Source organism: Rhipicephalus sanguineus, chromosome 11 (genome assembly GCF_013339695.2).
Source record: "Rhipicephalus sanguineus isolate Rsan-2018 chromosome 11, BIME_Rsan_1.4, whole genome shotgun sequence".
Classification (NCBI taxonomy): domain Eukaryota; kingdom Metazoa; phylum Arthropoda; class Arachnida; order Ixodida; family Ixodidae; genus Rhipicephalus; species Rhipicephalus sanguineus.
The window spans coordinates 131,937,458-131,950,648 of record NC_051186.1 but is presented as its reverse complement, the minus strand read 5'-3'; the positions used below and the strand labels follow the sequence as shown (position 1 = coordinate 131,950,648).

At 53.8% G+C, this 13,191-nt stretch overlaps 1 pseudogene; it reads right to left on the bottom strand.

Moving 5' to 3' along the window:
- Positions 1 to 382: 382 nt before the first annotated feature.
- LOC119375703 (U2 spliceosomal RNA) lies at positions 383 to 560 on the bottom strand (annotated as a pseudogene).
- Positions 561 to 13,191: the final 12,631 nt, after the last annotated feature.

The window sequence follows — 13,191 nt, the reverse complement described above, 5'->3', positions numbered from 1 at the left end:
GAGCACTGAACACACGGACGCACTAAGATGCAAAATAAAAATCGAAATTGAAACGTTCATTTGTCCCATTGTGCACAAGATCTTCAAAGCTTTTCAAAAGCCGAGAGCCAAAATAGTTGTCCTCTCGTCTCAGCCCCAACCCTATTGCAAAATACACTAACAAAATAACGAAGTAGCTTTCGCACCAACGAGCTGGATGGAGCAAGCACCACGAGTGCACGAAGAGCGACACATTCACCGCGCGCAAAAACCGCGTCAGCCGGGGCGGGCGAGCGGGTGAAGACCAGCGTGCAGAAACATTCCCAGACAAGGCATACATTTCACGATTAGTACAATCACACTTCCAACTCATTTTAGACTGCAATATTCTCACCCCCGAGGGGGTGAGTGGGCCGATCCCGGAGATAGTATAATACCGGGCCAACCTGTGGCGGAGGTGAAGCAAGCTTCAAGCACTCCGCCCCATTCCAAAAATAAGCTTAATATCTTGGGTCCAAATAGGACCCGTATCAGATATTAAGCTGATAAGAACAGTTTGTTTCAAAAATGTTAACATCTTTGATCCAGAAGGAAGAACTTGTTCTTATTTTTGTTTGCTTTCCTCCGGAAGGTGGAAGGCATTGTGTTGGTGTTCTGTGTTTATTCGCTCTGTGCGTGTAGTATTTTATTTATTGTAATGCTGAGGTTGTACATCACGTCCGTGGCTAGGCGGAGTTACCACGTAGGGAGATGTCTCCTCTCACCTAATTTGCCACGTGCGTGCTGTATACCTCTCTAGAAGCTGCGATCGTCTCGCTGACCGCAAGCTTCTTGAGTAGCCGGAGATACCTCCTGCTGCAGAGCCTTTTCAGGACTCTGTCGTTGCCCGGGTCCCAGGAGCCAAGCATACCGACGACGATTGCCTCGATGCTGACCCTCTGGTAGCGGCGAAGCAGGTAGTCCCGGACGGGTTGGTACTTGCGTTCCTTCTCCGTGCGGGCTGCTTCGAAGGCCTCGAGACGATTTTCGAACGGGCAGGTCACGTCCACGATGATCGCCTCCTCCCCCCTGGCGAGAACAAGGTCGGGGCGAAGGTTGGTGTCGCCAACCGGCTGGTTCTCGTGCGTGACCGTGAATTTCCTGCAAGCAGCATGTTTCACTCGATTAACAATACTGTTGTGGCGACTGGTGTACGCCACACTGTGGCGCATGCAGTGACCCAGGACGTGCGGTAGCGTTTCCATCGCGTACCCGCACACTCGACACCGCTTGTCAGCGGTGGATGCCCAGGGCCTCGCTCCATTCACGGGCAGCAGGTTGAGGCGTGCCTTGTGGATGAAGCGCCAGTCGCAGAATCGGGTGAAACCGACGGAACGCATAAAGTGGGAGCTGCAAGGATCCGCTGCGACGCACGCCATTGCTTTACCCTGATTGGGTTTTTCGTGCAGAGCACGATCTCGGGAGTGCGTCATCCTATAGCGCAGTGTTCTCACCACCTTTGTGCGTTTCTTCGGCGAGAGGGTGTCCTCACCGCAGGTAATACTGACTCCCCCCTCGTATAGCTGCCAGGTGACGTCCAGTCGGCGGGAGACTTTTCGTGCCTCCGTCCACACCAACTGGAGCTGCGTCGCTCGTGCCTCCTGGAAAACTCCGCCCAGCTCGCCGCTCAGGTAACCCGAGATCTCCTAGAAGGTGGCTGACCTGCGAATACGCTTAGAGACATTTTTAGTTAGCGCATCCAGGGCCATCTGAATCTCGAGGTCGGCAGGCGTCGCTGGTGTCAGCTGCGACGGGGATGCCCGCTGCTCCGGCTGCTGCGCTGCCGTAGACGTAGTCGTTGGCAGCGTTCCCTGGAAGATAGTCTTCTTGATTAGGGGCCCGAGAGCATCGTCCAATCGTGCCCATTCCGATTTGCCGATTTGTCCGCACCTCATTGCGAAGTTGAGCGCTGGAAAGAAAAGTTTTCACATCGTCAATTCGTTGCCATGGGGCAAGCATGGACTGAAGTAGGGTGCGGCCGACGGATATCGCTTGGTCGACTGTGGAGTTGTCCGGCAGAAGACTAAATCCGACGGGGCGTCCAAGAAAGGTTTGACTGTCGTAGTCACCTATGCGGGGGATTTCCTCGCCGTCAACGAGAAATGTTGTTGCCCGGGTGCCCACGGGAGTCCTTCCGGAGAGGTGCAGGCTTCTGCACTTCTTCGGGTTCAGCCGAAGTCCCAGCTTTCCAGCCAGAGTCGCCACGACGTTGATGCGGTCCTGAAGCTGCCCTGGGTTGTCTGCAAAGGGGGTTAGATCGTCGGCGTAGGCGAGCACGTTGTGCTGCTTCTCACCTCCTTGAACCGCCCTTATGACGGGGTCTAGCACCAGGTTGAATAGCAGGCCGCTCAGTGGGCAGCCCTGTCGGATACCGGCTGAGATGCTCACTGGAGCCGTAGTTCCAGTCTCGGCGATGATGCGGGTCGTGTTGCCTCTGTAGAGGTCCGCGACAATGGCGCAGAAGTCCTCTCCAGCACCTGCATCTCGAAAAGTCGATTAGTGCATTGTGTGGCACAGAGCCAAAGGCATTGGCGAAGTCGAGGAACGCCACGCAAAGGTCGCCGGCCCGCGCCGCGTCCAGACGCTCCTGCAGCACGAAGTTGTGTGTTCGAACACTCCATCGTGCGGCAGGAACCCCTTTTGCCACCGCGAGAGCACACCATGGTCGCACACCCACTGCAGCATGCGGGCCGCAAGGCAGCCCGCATACAGCTTGGAGATTGTGCTTCCAAGGGCGATGGGTCTCCAGTTCGTGACGTCGCTCGGGTCACCCTTCTTATGAACGAGGATCGTTCGCGTCTCCTTCCAGGCAGGGGGTACTCGCTTGAACCGGAGGCACATGTTGAATACTGCGAACAAAAAGAGAGCATCGGAGTCATTAGTACGCCAGTGGCGATAGGTGATCCGATCACCACCGCGGGCCGTGTTTTTGCATTTGCGAAGACTTGCTGCAACTTCATCGGCAGTGAATTTGGCGAGGCAGATCTCGGCCATGTCACTGCGGTGAGTTTTGTTGAGCAGCCGGCTGGTGTCCGCTTCCTTTGGAGTCCATGTCGCAGTGAAGTGCTCCTCCAGTTTGTCAAGCGGAAGCACGCAGAGCTTCGACTCGCCCTGAACGATGACACGAACTGCCCGACGACGGTTTCGACGGTACAGGCCCTGGATCTGCCTCCCTCCTAATCGTGGAAATGGCATCGTCCCAGTTGGATAAGAAGTCATCCCAGCGCTCGGTGGTGGCGGGCTCGTGAAGCAGTTTCCGGATCTTCTGGGTGTGCTCTGCTAGCACGCTGGTGTCATCAATTGGGCCGGAGAGGGTGGTCTCGCCAGAAGTCTCATCCTGCGGTGCCGGGTCGTTGCCGGCTTCGTCGGGTAGCGCGTCCTCTGGGGACATCACCTGTGTGGGGGATCGAACACTCTGAGGTGATGCTCCTTGGCGTCGAGCTCAGCGGTTGATCGTCCTGCGTCGTTGCGGCGCTGCGCCGCAGTGTTGCTCCGAGAGTATGCGAGTGCTGATTCTCCGCAGGGCTGGCTGCAGCCGAGGCTGTCTCTGCGCCCTGCAATGAAAAAGCTACGCTCAGTGACCCCTCGGATGGTGAGTTCTCGTCTGCTGTCGGCTTTGCCGCAGTGCACCCGTCGTCCCGGCTGGCCGCGTCGTGCGTGGGGGCTAGGGGAGAGGAGTAAAGAGGGGTAAAAAGGAGGTCCGATGTCGCTGGACCGGTTCTGGGCGTGCTCGCCGGTGCCGTGCTGCTGCGCAGGGACGCGCTGCTTTCCTCACATTCCGCAGGGCCCGGGGTGGCTGGCGCCATCTCCTGGTCCTGCGAGTCATGAGACGGGCTCATTATTCCTCGCGATGGTGTAGTCCCCTCGTTGATCGTCGGTGTTGCTGATCCCGCGGTTGCTGTGGCATTGGCGGTGTTGCCAGTCGTGCCGTCTAGAGGGGAAGAGAGGAATGTTAGAGCTAGGTCCGGTGGTGTTGGATTCGCTCTCGGTGAGCTCGCTGGAGCGTTGGTCTCGTTGGCGGCGGTGGTGGTGCTGCTCGTCGTCGCGGGGGTGGCGCGCGGAGTTGATCTCACATCGGTCGCCGGTTGGGTCGCGCGCTGCTTTGCTGCCTTCCTGCTGTGGGATCGGACATGATTGTCCAGCCCCTTGTTGGGGAACGTCAGCGAGCACTCGGCGCACGGGTGCGCGAAGGTTGCGTTCGTCCAGAGCTCGTGCCTCCCTTTCGAGATGCACGGGTGCACAGTTGGCCGGTAGCCCAGGTCGGTTGCGGAACAGATGGTACAGGTGTAGGCCGCGGCAACCTTTATCCTGTGTTCGTCCCAGAGATGTCGCGTGAGGCTTTGGCGCCGGCTGGTCCATGTGACGCCGACGTACTTCTCGTGGCAGTCTGGCATGGGACATCTGAAACCATTGGGCACGGGAAATAAGATGGTAAGTATGTTCCCGTCAAGCGTCGGCCGGTTTTCGGCGTCGTCAGTGCTGCTGGCTGGGCTCGTCAGGTCGCGCTTCCTCCTGCATTCAAGCTGCCGGGTGTCGAAGACATCGCCTAGTGGCAATGGTGGACGGCCAGGGGACGGCAGGCGGCAGTCGCAGCAGAGGGAACATTAACGTGAAGGGACACTACATAATACACTGACACTTGGGATGACATTGTAAAACACTTCAAGAATGAAAGACGGCACAAGACACTTTAACGGGAAGGAAGAAGAAAAAAAAGGGGGGGGGTGAGCGGACTTGCTACATGGTTAGTGTAGCAGGCCAACGAGAGAGGGGGAGGGGCCGCCCCCTTTCGGGGGAAGCCAGAGAAGGGGTAGTGGAAAGCAGAAGCGAGGAAAGAGGCGCCAAGATACAAAGAAGTAACAAGAGGAAGGAAGAGGGGGGGGGGCGAAGCGCTACTTAATAAGGAACTGTCATCTCACCAAAGTCGTAAGCACCAGGTCCAACCACGGGGTCCAAGGCAGCAGGTCCCAGGCAGCAGGAAGGTCCAAATCCAAGAGGTGCGGCTGGTCGTTCGTTGTAAGCGAGGAACACGCCGCTATAAGCGGATGGTTCGTCGAATAGCCCTTGTCAAGACCAAGGGCAGTACGGGCAAGCACTTTGGTACGGGCAGTACGGGCAAGCAATCTTCTCGGAGGTGGTTGGCCTGGAAATGCGCTTAGAAACAATTTTGGTTAACGCATCCAGGGCCATCTCCTGGACCTCGAGGTCGGCTGATGTTAGTAGCTTGAAGGCGTTGTCCACTCGGCAGGCGTCGCTGGTGTCACATGCGACGGGGATGCCCGCTGCTCCGGCGGCTGCGCTTCCGTACACGTAGTCGTTGGCCGCGTTCCCTGGAAGATAAAGAGTTCTCTTTATTAGGGGCTGGAGTGCGTCGTCGAGTCGTGCCCATTCCGCTTTGCCTATTGTTCCGCACCGCATCGCGAAGTTGAGCGCTGGAAAGACAAAAGTTTTCACAGCGTCAATTCGTTGCCATGGGGCAAACATGGACTGTAGCAGAGTGCGGCCGACGGAAATCGCTTCATTGACGGTGGCGTTGTCGGGTAGAAGGTTGAATCCGACGGGACGTCCAAGGAAGGTCTGGCTCTCGTAGTCACCTATATGGGGGATCTCCTCGCCGTCGACGAGGAATTTGGTTGCCCGGGTGCCCACGGGAGTCCTTCCTGAGAGGTGCAGACTCCTGCACTTCTTGGGGTTTAGCCGAAGTCCCAGCTTTCCAGCCTGGGTCGCCACTACGTTAATGCGCTCCTGCAGCTTACCTGGGTCGTCCGCAAGGGGGGTTAGATCATAGGCGTATGCGAGCACATTGTGCTGCTTGTCGCCTCCTTGAACCGCCCGTATGACGGGGTCGAGCACCAGGTTGAACAGCAGGCCGCTCAGTGGGCAACCCTGTCGAATCCCGGCTGAAATGCTGACTGGCGCAGTTGTTCCAGTCTCGGCGATGATGCGTGTCTTGTTGTCCCTGTAGAGGTCTGCGACAATGTTGCAGAAGTCCTCTCCAGCACCTGCGCCACCCCCGCAGGGGCGTCTGTGGAAGCAGGCGTTTGGTGTGTAGCGACACCACGGACCCGAGCTAACGGGGGGGTTTCGACCCCCTCCCACGCCTAGCCGTGCGTGGCATTGCCGTGTCCGGGGAAAAGGGGATCCTGGGGGTTGAGGCGACGCCGGGTGATTGGACCTTTAAGGCCCCCCGGCAGAGGCAACACACCCCTTTGGCCCCGGCTTCACGTAGACGGCACCCCTGGGCTGACCCACCCAGGGGAATTCGGCAGTCGCCTTTTCCTATGTCTCTCTCCCTACATCTTCGTCTTTCGCTCTTACTTTAAATCTATCCTGTCATCTTCTCTCTTCCGTTTACTTCCCAATTTTCCAGGCGGCGAGGGTTAACCTTGTGTAGTTATCCAACCTCGGATAGGTATATTTGGTTATAGCGGCGATGCATGGCTGACGTCTCCAAGTGTTATTCAACCTTGTAGCGTCCCCTTGTTGGGCTCGGTGGTGGGTGGCCACCATCGCCGCCGAACTTTACTAGTCCCTCATGGCAAACGCTCTGCCCTCACATCCTGATCGCTCCCTCAAAAGGTGGCGCACCGAAGACACATCACTTTTCGCTAAACAGAAGCAGGCTTTTCCCAAGTTCCACGTTGTGCACAGTAATCATGAAACCAAAACAGTCCGAACTATGTCACCATTTCTTGTCTCAAAGTCGCTGACGGATGCAATTGGCCCAGGCTATAAAGCTACGAAGATGGGAAGCGGAGATCTTCTTCTTGAAGTCCGCGACAAAGAACAGTACGATAAACTAGGACACCTTGTGGCTTTTGGCAGTTTTCCGATCTCTGTGACAGCACATCGCACAATGAACACTGTGAAGGGCGTAGTGTCCGACGAAGACCTAGTAGAACTCACTGAAGCAGAACTCTTAGATGGATGGAAAGATCAAGATGTAGTAAATGTCCAGCGCATCACAATCAGGCGAAACAACAACGAAATCCCGACGAAACATTTAATACTCACTTTTAATTCTAGTACCCTACCTGAGACTCTAGAAACCGGCTATGTGAAACTTCATGTTAGACCATACATCCCAAACCCGCGACGTTGCTTTAAATGCCAACGGTTCGGTCATGCGTCACAGAGCTGCCGAGGGCAGCTTACTTGTCCTAAATGCGGAACAACGGGCCATTCTGCCGAAGAATGCACTCACGATGAGACACACTGCGCGAACTGCGATGGAGACCACCCTGCGTACTCCAGAGCCTGTCCAACTTGGAGAAAAGAAAAAGAAATAATAACGCTAAAAGTCAAAGAGAACATAACGTTCCGTGAAGCGCGACAACGTCTTTCACCGTCCTTCGCTTTCAAAACGTCTTTTGCCGAAGTGGTGCGACAGGGGGCGGCACCACAACGGCCTATCGCGGTTGCCCGGACCACGCGCAGCGTGCCGAGGCAAACGCCACCCGCCCCCACGGTGGGAGTAGCCAAGGCTGCCCTGCCCACTCCGAATACGACCACACCGGCGGCCACTACAAGCTCCGGCACCATAGAGGCCAAGGAGAGCACATCGCACTCCGGCACGGTGGCGTCCAAGACCTCGTCACACCAGGCGAAGTCCCCACCTGCCAAGCCAGAGATCCCGGCGACTCCAGGGTCGTCGGGTCTCACGACCACGCCTCGCCAGGCGAGGTCGGACAAACAAGCCAGCAGCTCGCATACGCGGGCGTCCAGTGCCTCAAACGAGGCAATGGACACAACTCCGGTGCCTCTGGTACCGAAAGAGCGGCGTAGCTCCCTGGAGCGCGCTAAGAAAACCAAAAAGCCGATAATGGGGCCCGACGACGGCCCTGCTGCTTGAGCTCTAAATTTCGACCTAAACAACACCCACTTCGTTCTCGTACACACAGCACTACCTGACATCCAAATGGAAGCACAAATTATACAATGGAACGTGAGAGGACTGCTTAGAAATCTCGACGATGTCCAAGAACTCTTACACAAACATACACCAAAGGTGCTGTGTGTACAAGAAACACACTTAAAATCCAAACACACGAACTTTCTACGCAACTACATTATTTTCCGGAAGGACCGGGATGATGCCATCGCGCCATCCGGGGGTGTAGCGGTTATAGTTAATCAAGGAGTAGCATGCACACATTTACCACTTCGAACTTCCTTTGAGGCAGTGGCTGTTCGAGCGGTTCTTTTGAACAAACTCGTCACCATTTGCTCTCTATATATACCTCCACATTACCAACTGCAAAAACATGAATTTCAGTCTTTAATAGATGAGCTCCCTGAACCTTACCTTGTACTTGGGGACTTTAATGCGCATAGCTGTCTATGGGGTGACTCCCGCTGCGATGCGCGAGGCCGTCTAATTGAACAGTTCCTTTTCTCTTCTGGCACGTGTCTCTTGAATAAAAAAGAGCCAACATACTATAGCCTTGCGAACAATACCTACTCGTCCATAGACCTCAGCATCACATCTCCATCACTTCTGCCCCTTCTAACATGGAAAGTCATTAATAATCCCTATGGAAGTGACCATTTTCCTATAGTTCTGAGCACCCCAATAGTTAATGAATGTCCTCCACAGGTTCCCAAATGGCAAATTGACAAAGCCAATTGGGAACAGTTTCGTAAAATGGCTCTCTTAAGTTGGACCAACATGCGTGCTTTAAGCATAGATGAAGCTGTAGACTACTTTACAGCTTTTTTGATTGATGCCGCAATGAAGTGTATCCCACAAACAGCTGGACTGCCGGGCAAACGACGTGTGCCATGGTGGAACACTGAGTGTCGAAACGCGCGCAAAAAACAAAATAAAGCATGGAGGCTGCTTCGGGACTCGCCGACAGCCGAGAATCTGGACAGTTTTAAAAACATAAAGTCACAAGGCAGGAGAACTCGCCGACAGGCAAGAAGACAAAGTTGGCAGAAATTTTTATCGGGAATTAACTCATATACACAGGAGGCTAAAGTCTGGAACATGGTTAGTAGGGTAGCAGGCCGACAAGCGCATTCACTTCCCCTAGTAAACACACAAGGTGACAGCTTGGAAGACCAGGCGAACTTCCTAGGTGCACACTTCGAACAGGTGTCGAGCTCGTCACACTACACGGAAGGTTTCCAACGACACAAAGCAAAAATCGAACAACAGAAACTAGAGCGCAAATCCACAAAACACGAGGAAGCATACAATGAACCTTTCGGCCTAGCTGAGCTACAGGCATCGCTGAACTCGTGCAATAAATCCGCCCCAGGTTCCGACCGTGTTGTATATGAAATGTTGAAACACCTGCCTTCTGAAACCCAAAAAACGCTCCTTTCCCTGTACAATGCTGTTTGGTTTTCCGGCGAGATCCCCTCGGCCTGGAAAGAAGCCATCATAATTCCGATTCTGAAGCAGGGTAAGGACCCATCCTCAGTATCCAGTTACAGGCCAATAGCCCTAACAAGTTGTCTGTGCAAGATTTTTGAAAAGATGATAAATCGGCGGCTTCTACATTTCCTCGAAGCCAGCAACTCACTTGACCCATACCAGTGCGGTTTTCGAGAGGGTAGATCTACCTCTGACCATCTTATCCGTATCGAGGCACAAATTCGCGACGCTTTTGTTCACAAGCAATTCTTCCTTTCGGTGTTCCTTGATATGGAAAAGGCCTACGACACCACATGGCGATTTGGAATATTAAGAGACCTATCCCACTTAGGTGTCCGAGGAAAGATGTTGACCATAATCGAAAGCTATTTGTCCAATCGCACGTTCCGTGTTCGAGTGGGTAATGTCCTGTCCCGAATATTTGTCCAGGAAACTGGAGTACCGCAAGGTGGTGTTCTGAGTTGCACACTTTTTATTATAAAAATGAATTCCCTACGTCTGTGTATTCCACGGAATATGTTTTATTGCACATATGTTGACGACGTGCAGATCGGTTATAAATCCTGCAACCTTTCAATGTGCGAGCGGCAGGTGCAACTTGGTTTAAACAAGGTAACCAAATGGGCAGACGAGAACGGGTTCAGCCTTAACCCGCAAAAAAGTACTTGCGTATTATTCTCAAGAAAGAGAGGCCTACATCCCGATCCAGACATTGATCTGCATGGTCAGCGGTTACCTGTGAAAACGGAGCATAAATTCCTCGGCGTAATTCTAGACACGAAACTAAGCTTCATATCACACATAAAGTATACAAAGAACAAGTGCATAAAGACCATGAACATTCTAAAGGTACTGTCACGCACTACGTGGGGTTGTGACAAGAAGTGTCTGATGAATCTCTATAAAAGCCTCATACGCACGCGCCTAGATTATGGGGCGATAATATATCAGTCTGCGACAGCAAGCGCGTTGAAGATGCTTGACCCTGTCCACCACTCGGGCATTCGTATTTCTACGGGTGCTTTTCGCACCAGCCCCGTGGAAAGCCTCTACGTCGAATCGAACGAGTGGTCGCTCCACCTGCAGCGATCTTACATGTCGTTTCTATACTATCTCAAAGTGAACGCAGACAACGAACACCCCTCACACCCCACAATTAATGATATATCTAGTTCTGCCCTTTTCGACCACCGTCCTTCGATGCGACAGCCCTACTCACTTCGTGTAAGGGGCTTAGCTCAGGAAACGGGTGTGCCACTATCCGAACACTGTCTATTGGCTCCCGCTGCACAACTACCGCCGTGGCGGTGGCAGCTTATAGACTGCGATCTTTCTTTCATGGAACTAACGAAACACGCGCCTATTGCACATATTCGTACATACTTCCTTGAACTACAACACAAATACACTTGTGCAGAATTGTTTACAGACGCCTGAAAGTCCAATATTTCTGTGTCTTACGCAGCCGTCGGGCCATCCTTTACGGATTCCGGTATTCTACACCCTGAATCAAGTATCTTCACGGCAGAAGCTTACGCGATACTTGCGGCCGTTAAACACATTCAACAATTAAAACTACAAAAGGCAGTGATTTACACAGATTCTCTAAGCGTGGTAAAAGCCTTAAAAACTCTGAAAAGACACAAAAACCCCGTCTTTGTCTCGCTGTATTCTCTTTTAAGCACGATATACGCACTCGAACAACATGTCGTAGTGTGCTGGGTGCCAGGGCACCGCGAGATTCAAGGCAACGTGTTGGCGGACCAGCTAGCAGCATCCGCCCACGAAAACAGTCACAATACATCCTTAGCTATTCCCCCACTAGACCTAAAACACTTCCTGAAAAGAAAGCTCAGAGCCTTTTGGCAGACCACATGGGATATGCATAGACGAAATAAGCTACACGTTGTCAAACCGCATCTCGGTAACTGGCCGCCAGTATCAAAATCACGCCACACAGAAGTTACACTCTGCAGACTTAGGATCGGTCACACATACAGTACACACACACACCTTCTGTCCGGTGGTGAGCCACCTTTGTGTGATAGATGTGGTCAGCCACTCACTGTCCTTCACGTCCTCATTCAGTGCAAGGAACTCGATGCTATCAGAAAAAAGCACTTTTTATTACCCTACCGACAGCAATTTCCATTTCATCCTTCAATGCTCATCGGTAGGGACCCGCTTTTTACATATCAGTCACTGTCTGCTTTTTTAAACGACGTACAGAGTTTTCATGTCATATGTCAAGGTGATCCGTAGCACGGCCTCTAAACAGAGGTCGCTGCTGCGGTGAATACGTTAAAGACAGCATTTGCCTCGCGGCCCTTGGACTCAAGGGCATTGACGAGGCATTCGTGCTGATGTCATATCTTCATAGTCTTATTCTTGCGACCACTTGCCATTCATTCCACTACACATATTTCACGTCACTGCCATGATTTTAATATATATATATATGTTTTACCCGCCTTTAGCGCGAGGAATTTTAAGGCCCCTTTACAGCTACTTACCGCAACCATTGCTCACATTCTTTGTCTCATGAACTGGCGCTCTTTGGCCATCAATTGGCCCTTGCGCCATTAAACACCACATATCATCATCATCATCATCATCAGCACCTGCGCCACGAAGAGAATCGATTAGCGCGTTGTGCGGTACAGAGCCAAACGCATTGGCGAAGTCAAGAAACGCCACGCAAAGGTCGCCACCGCCGGCCCGCGCCTCGTCCAGGCGCCCCTGCAACACGAAGTTGTGTTCGAACACGCCGTCGTGTGGCAGGAACCCCTTTTGACACCGCGAGAGCACGCCATGGTCGCACACCCACTGCTGCATGCGTGCTGCGAGGCAGCCCGCGTACAGCTTGGAAATTGTGCTTCCAAGGGCGATGGGTCTCCAATTCGTGACGTCACTCGGATCACCCTTTTTGTGAACGAGAATCGTTTGCGTCTCCTTCCAGGCAGGGGGCACTCGCTTGAACCGGAGGCACATGTTGAATGCTGCAGACAAAAAAAGGGCATCAGGGTCAGAACAACGCCAGTGGTGATACGTGATGCGATCGCCACCGGGGGCCGTGTTTTCGCATTTGCGAAGACGCGCTGCGACCTCGTCGGCGGTGAATTTTGCGAGGCAGATTTCTGCCATGTCTCCGCGGCGGGGTTTGCTCAGCAGCAGGCTGGTGTCTGCCTCCTTTGGTGCCCAAGTCTCAGCAAAGTGCTCCTCTAGTTTGTCCAGCGGAAGCTCACAGAGCTTCGACTCGCCCTGCACGATGAGTCGAACAGCCCGACGGCGGTTGCGACGGTACAGGCCCTGGATCTGCTGGGCGTTGTCCGGGTTGGTCGGGGGTCGAGGTTTCCCAGCGGCAGGTGCCTCCGGGATTTTCGCCTCCTTCCTAACCGCCGAGACGGCATCGTCCAAAATGGATACGAATTCGTCCCAGCGCTCAGCAGTGGCGGGCTCCCGAAGCAGTTGCCGGATTTTCTGGGTGTGTTCTGCCAGCACGTTCGACTCATCGATTGGACCGGAGAGGGTGATCTCGCCGGGGGTCTCGTCCTGCGGTGCGAGGTCGTTGTCGCCCGCGTTTTCTGTGAGAGGTTCCTCAGGAGACATCACGTGTGTGGGCGATCCAGCACTATGTTAGGTGATGCTCCGCGGAGTTGAACTAAGCGGGTGGTCCTCTTGCGTTCCCGCGGCGTTGCGCTGTAGCTGGGCGCAGTCCTTAAGGAAAGAGATACGCTCAGTGACCCCTCGGGTGGTGGTGGTTCCTCGCCTGCTGCTGGTGGTGTTGCAGC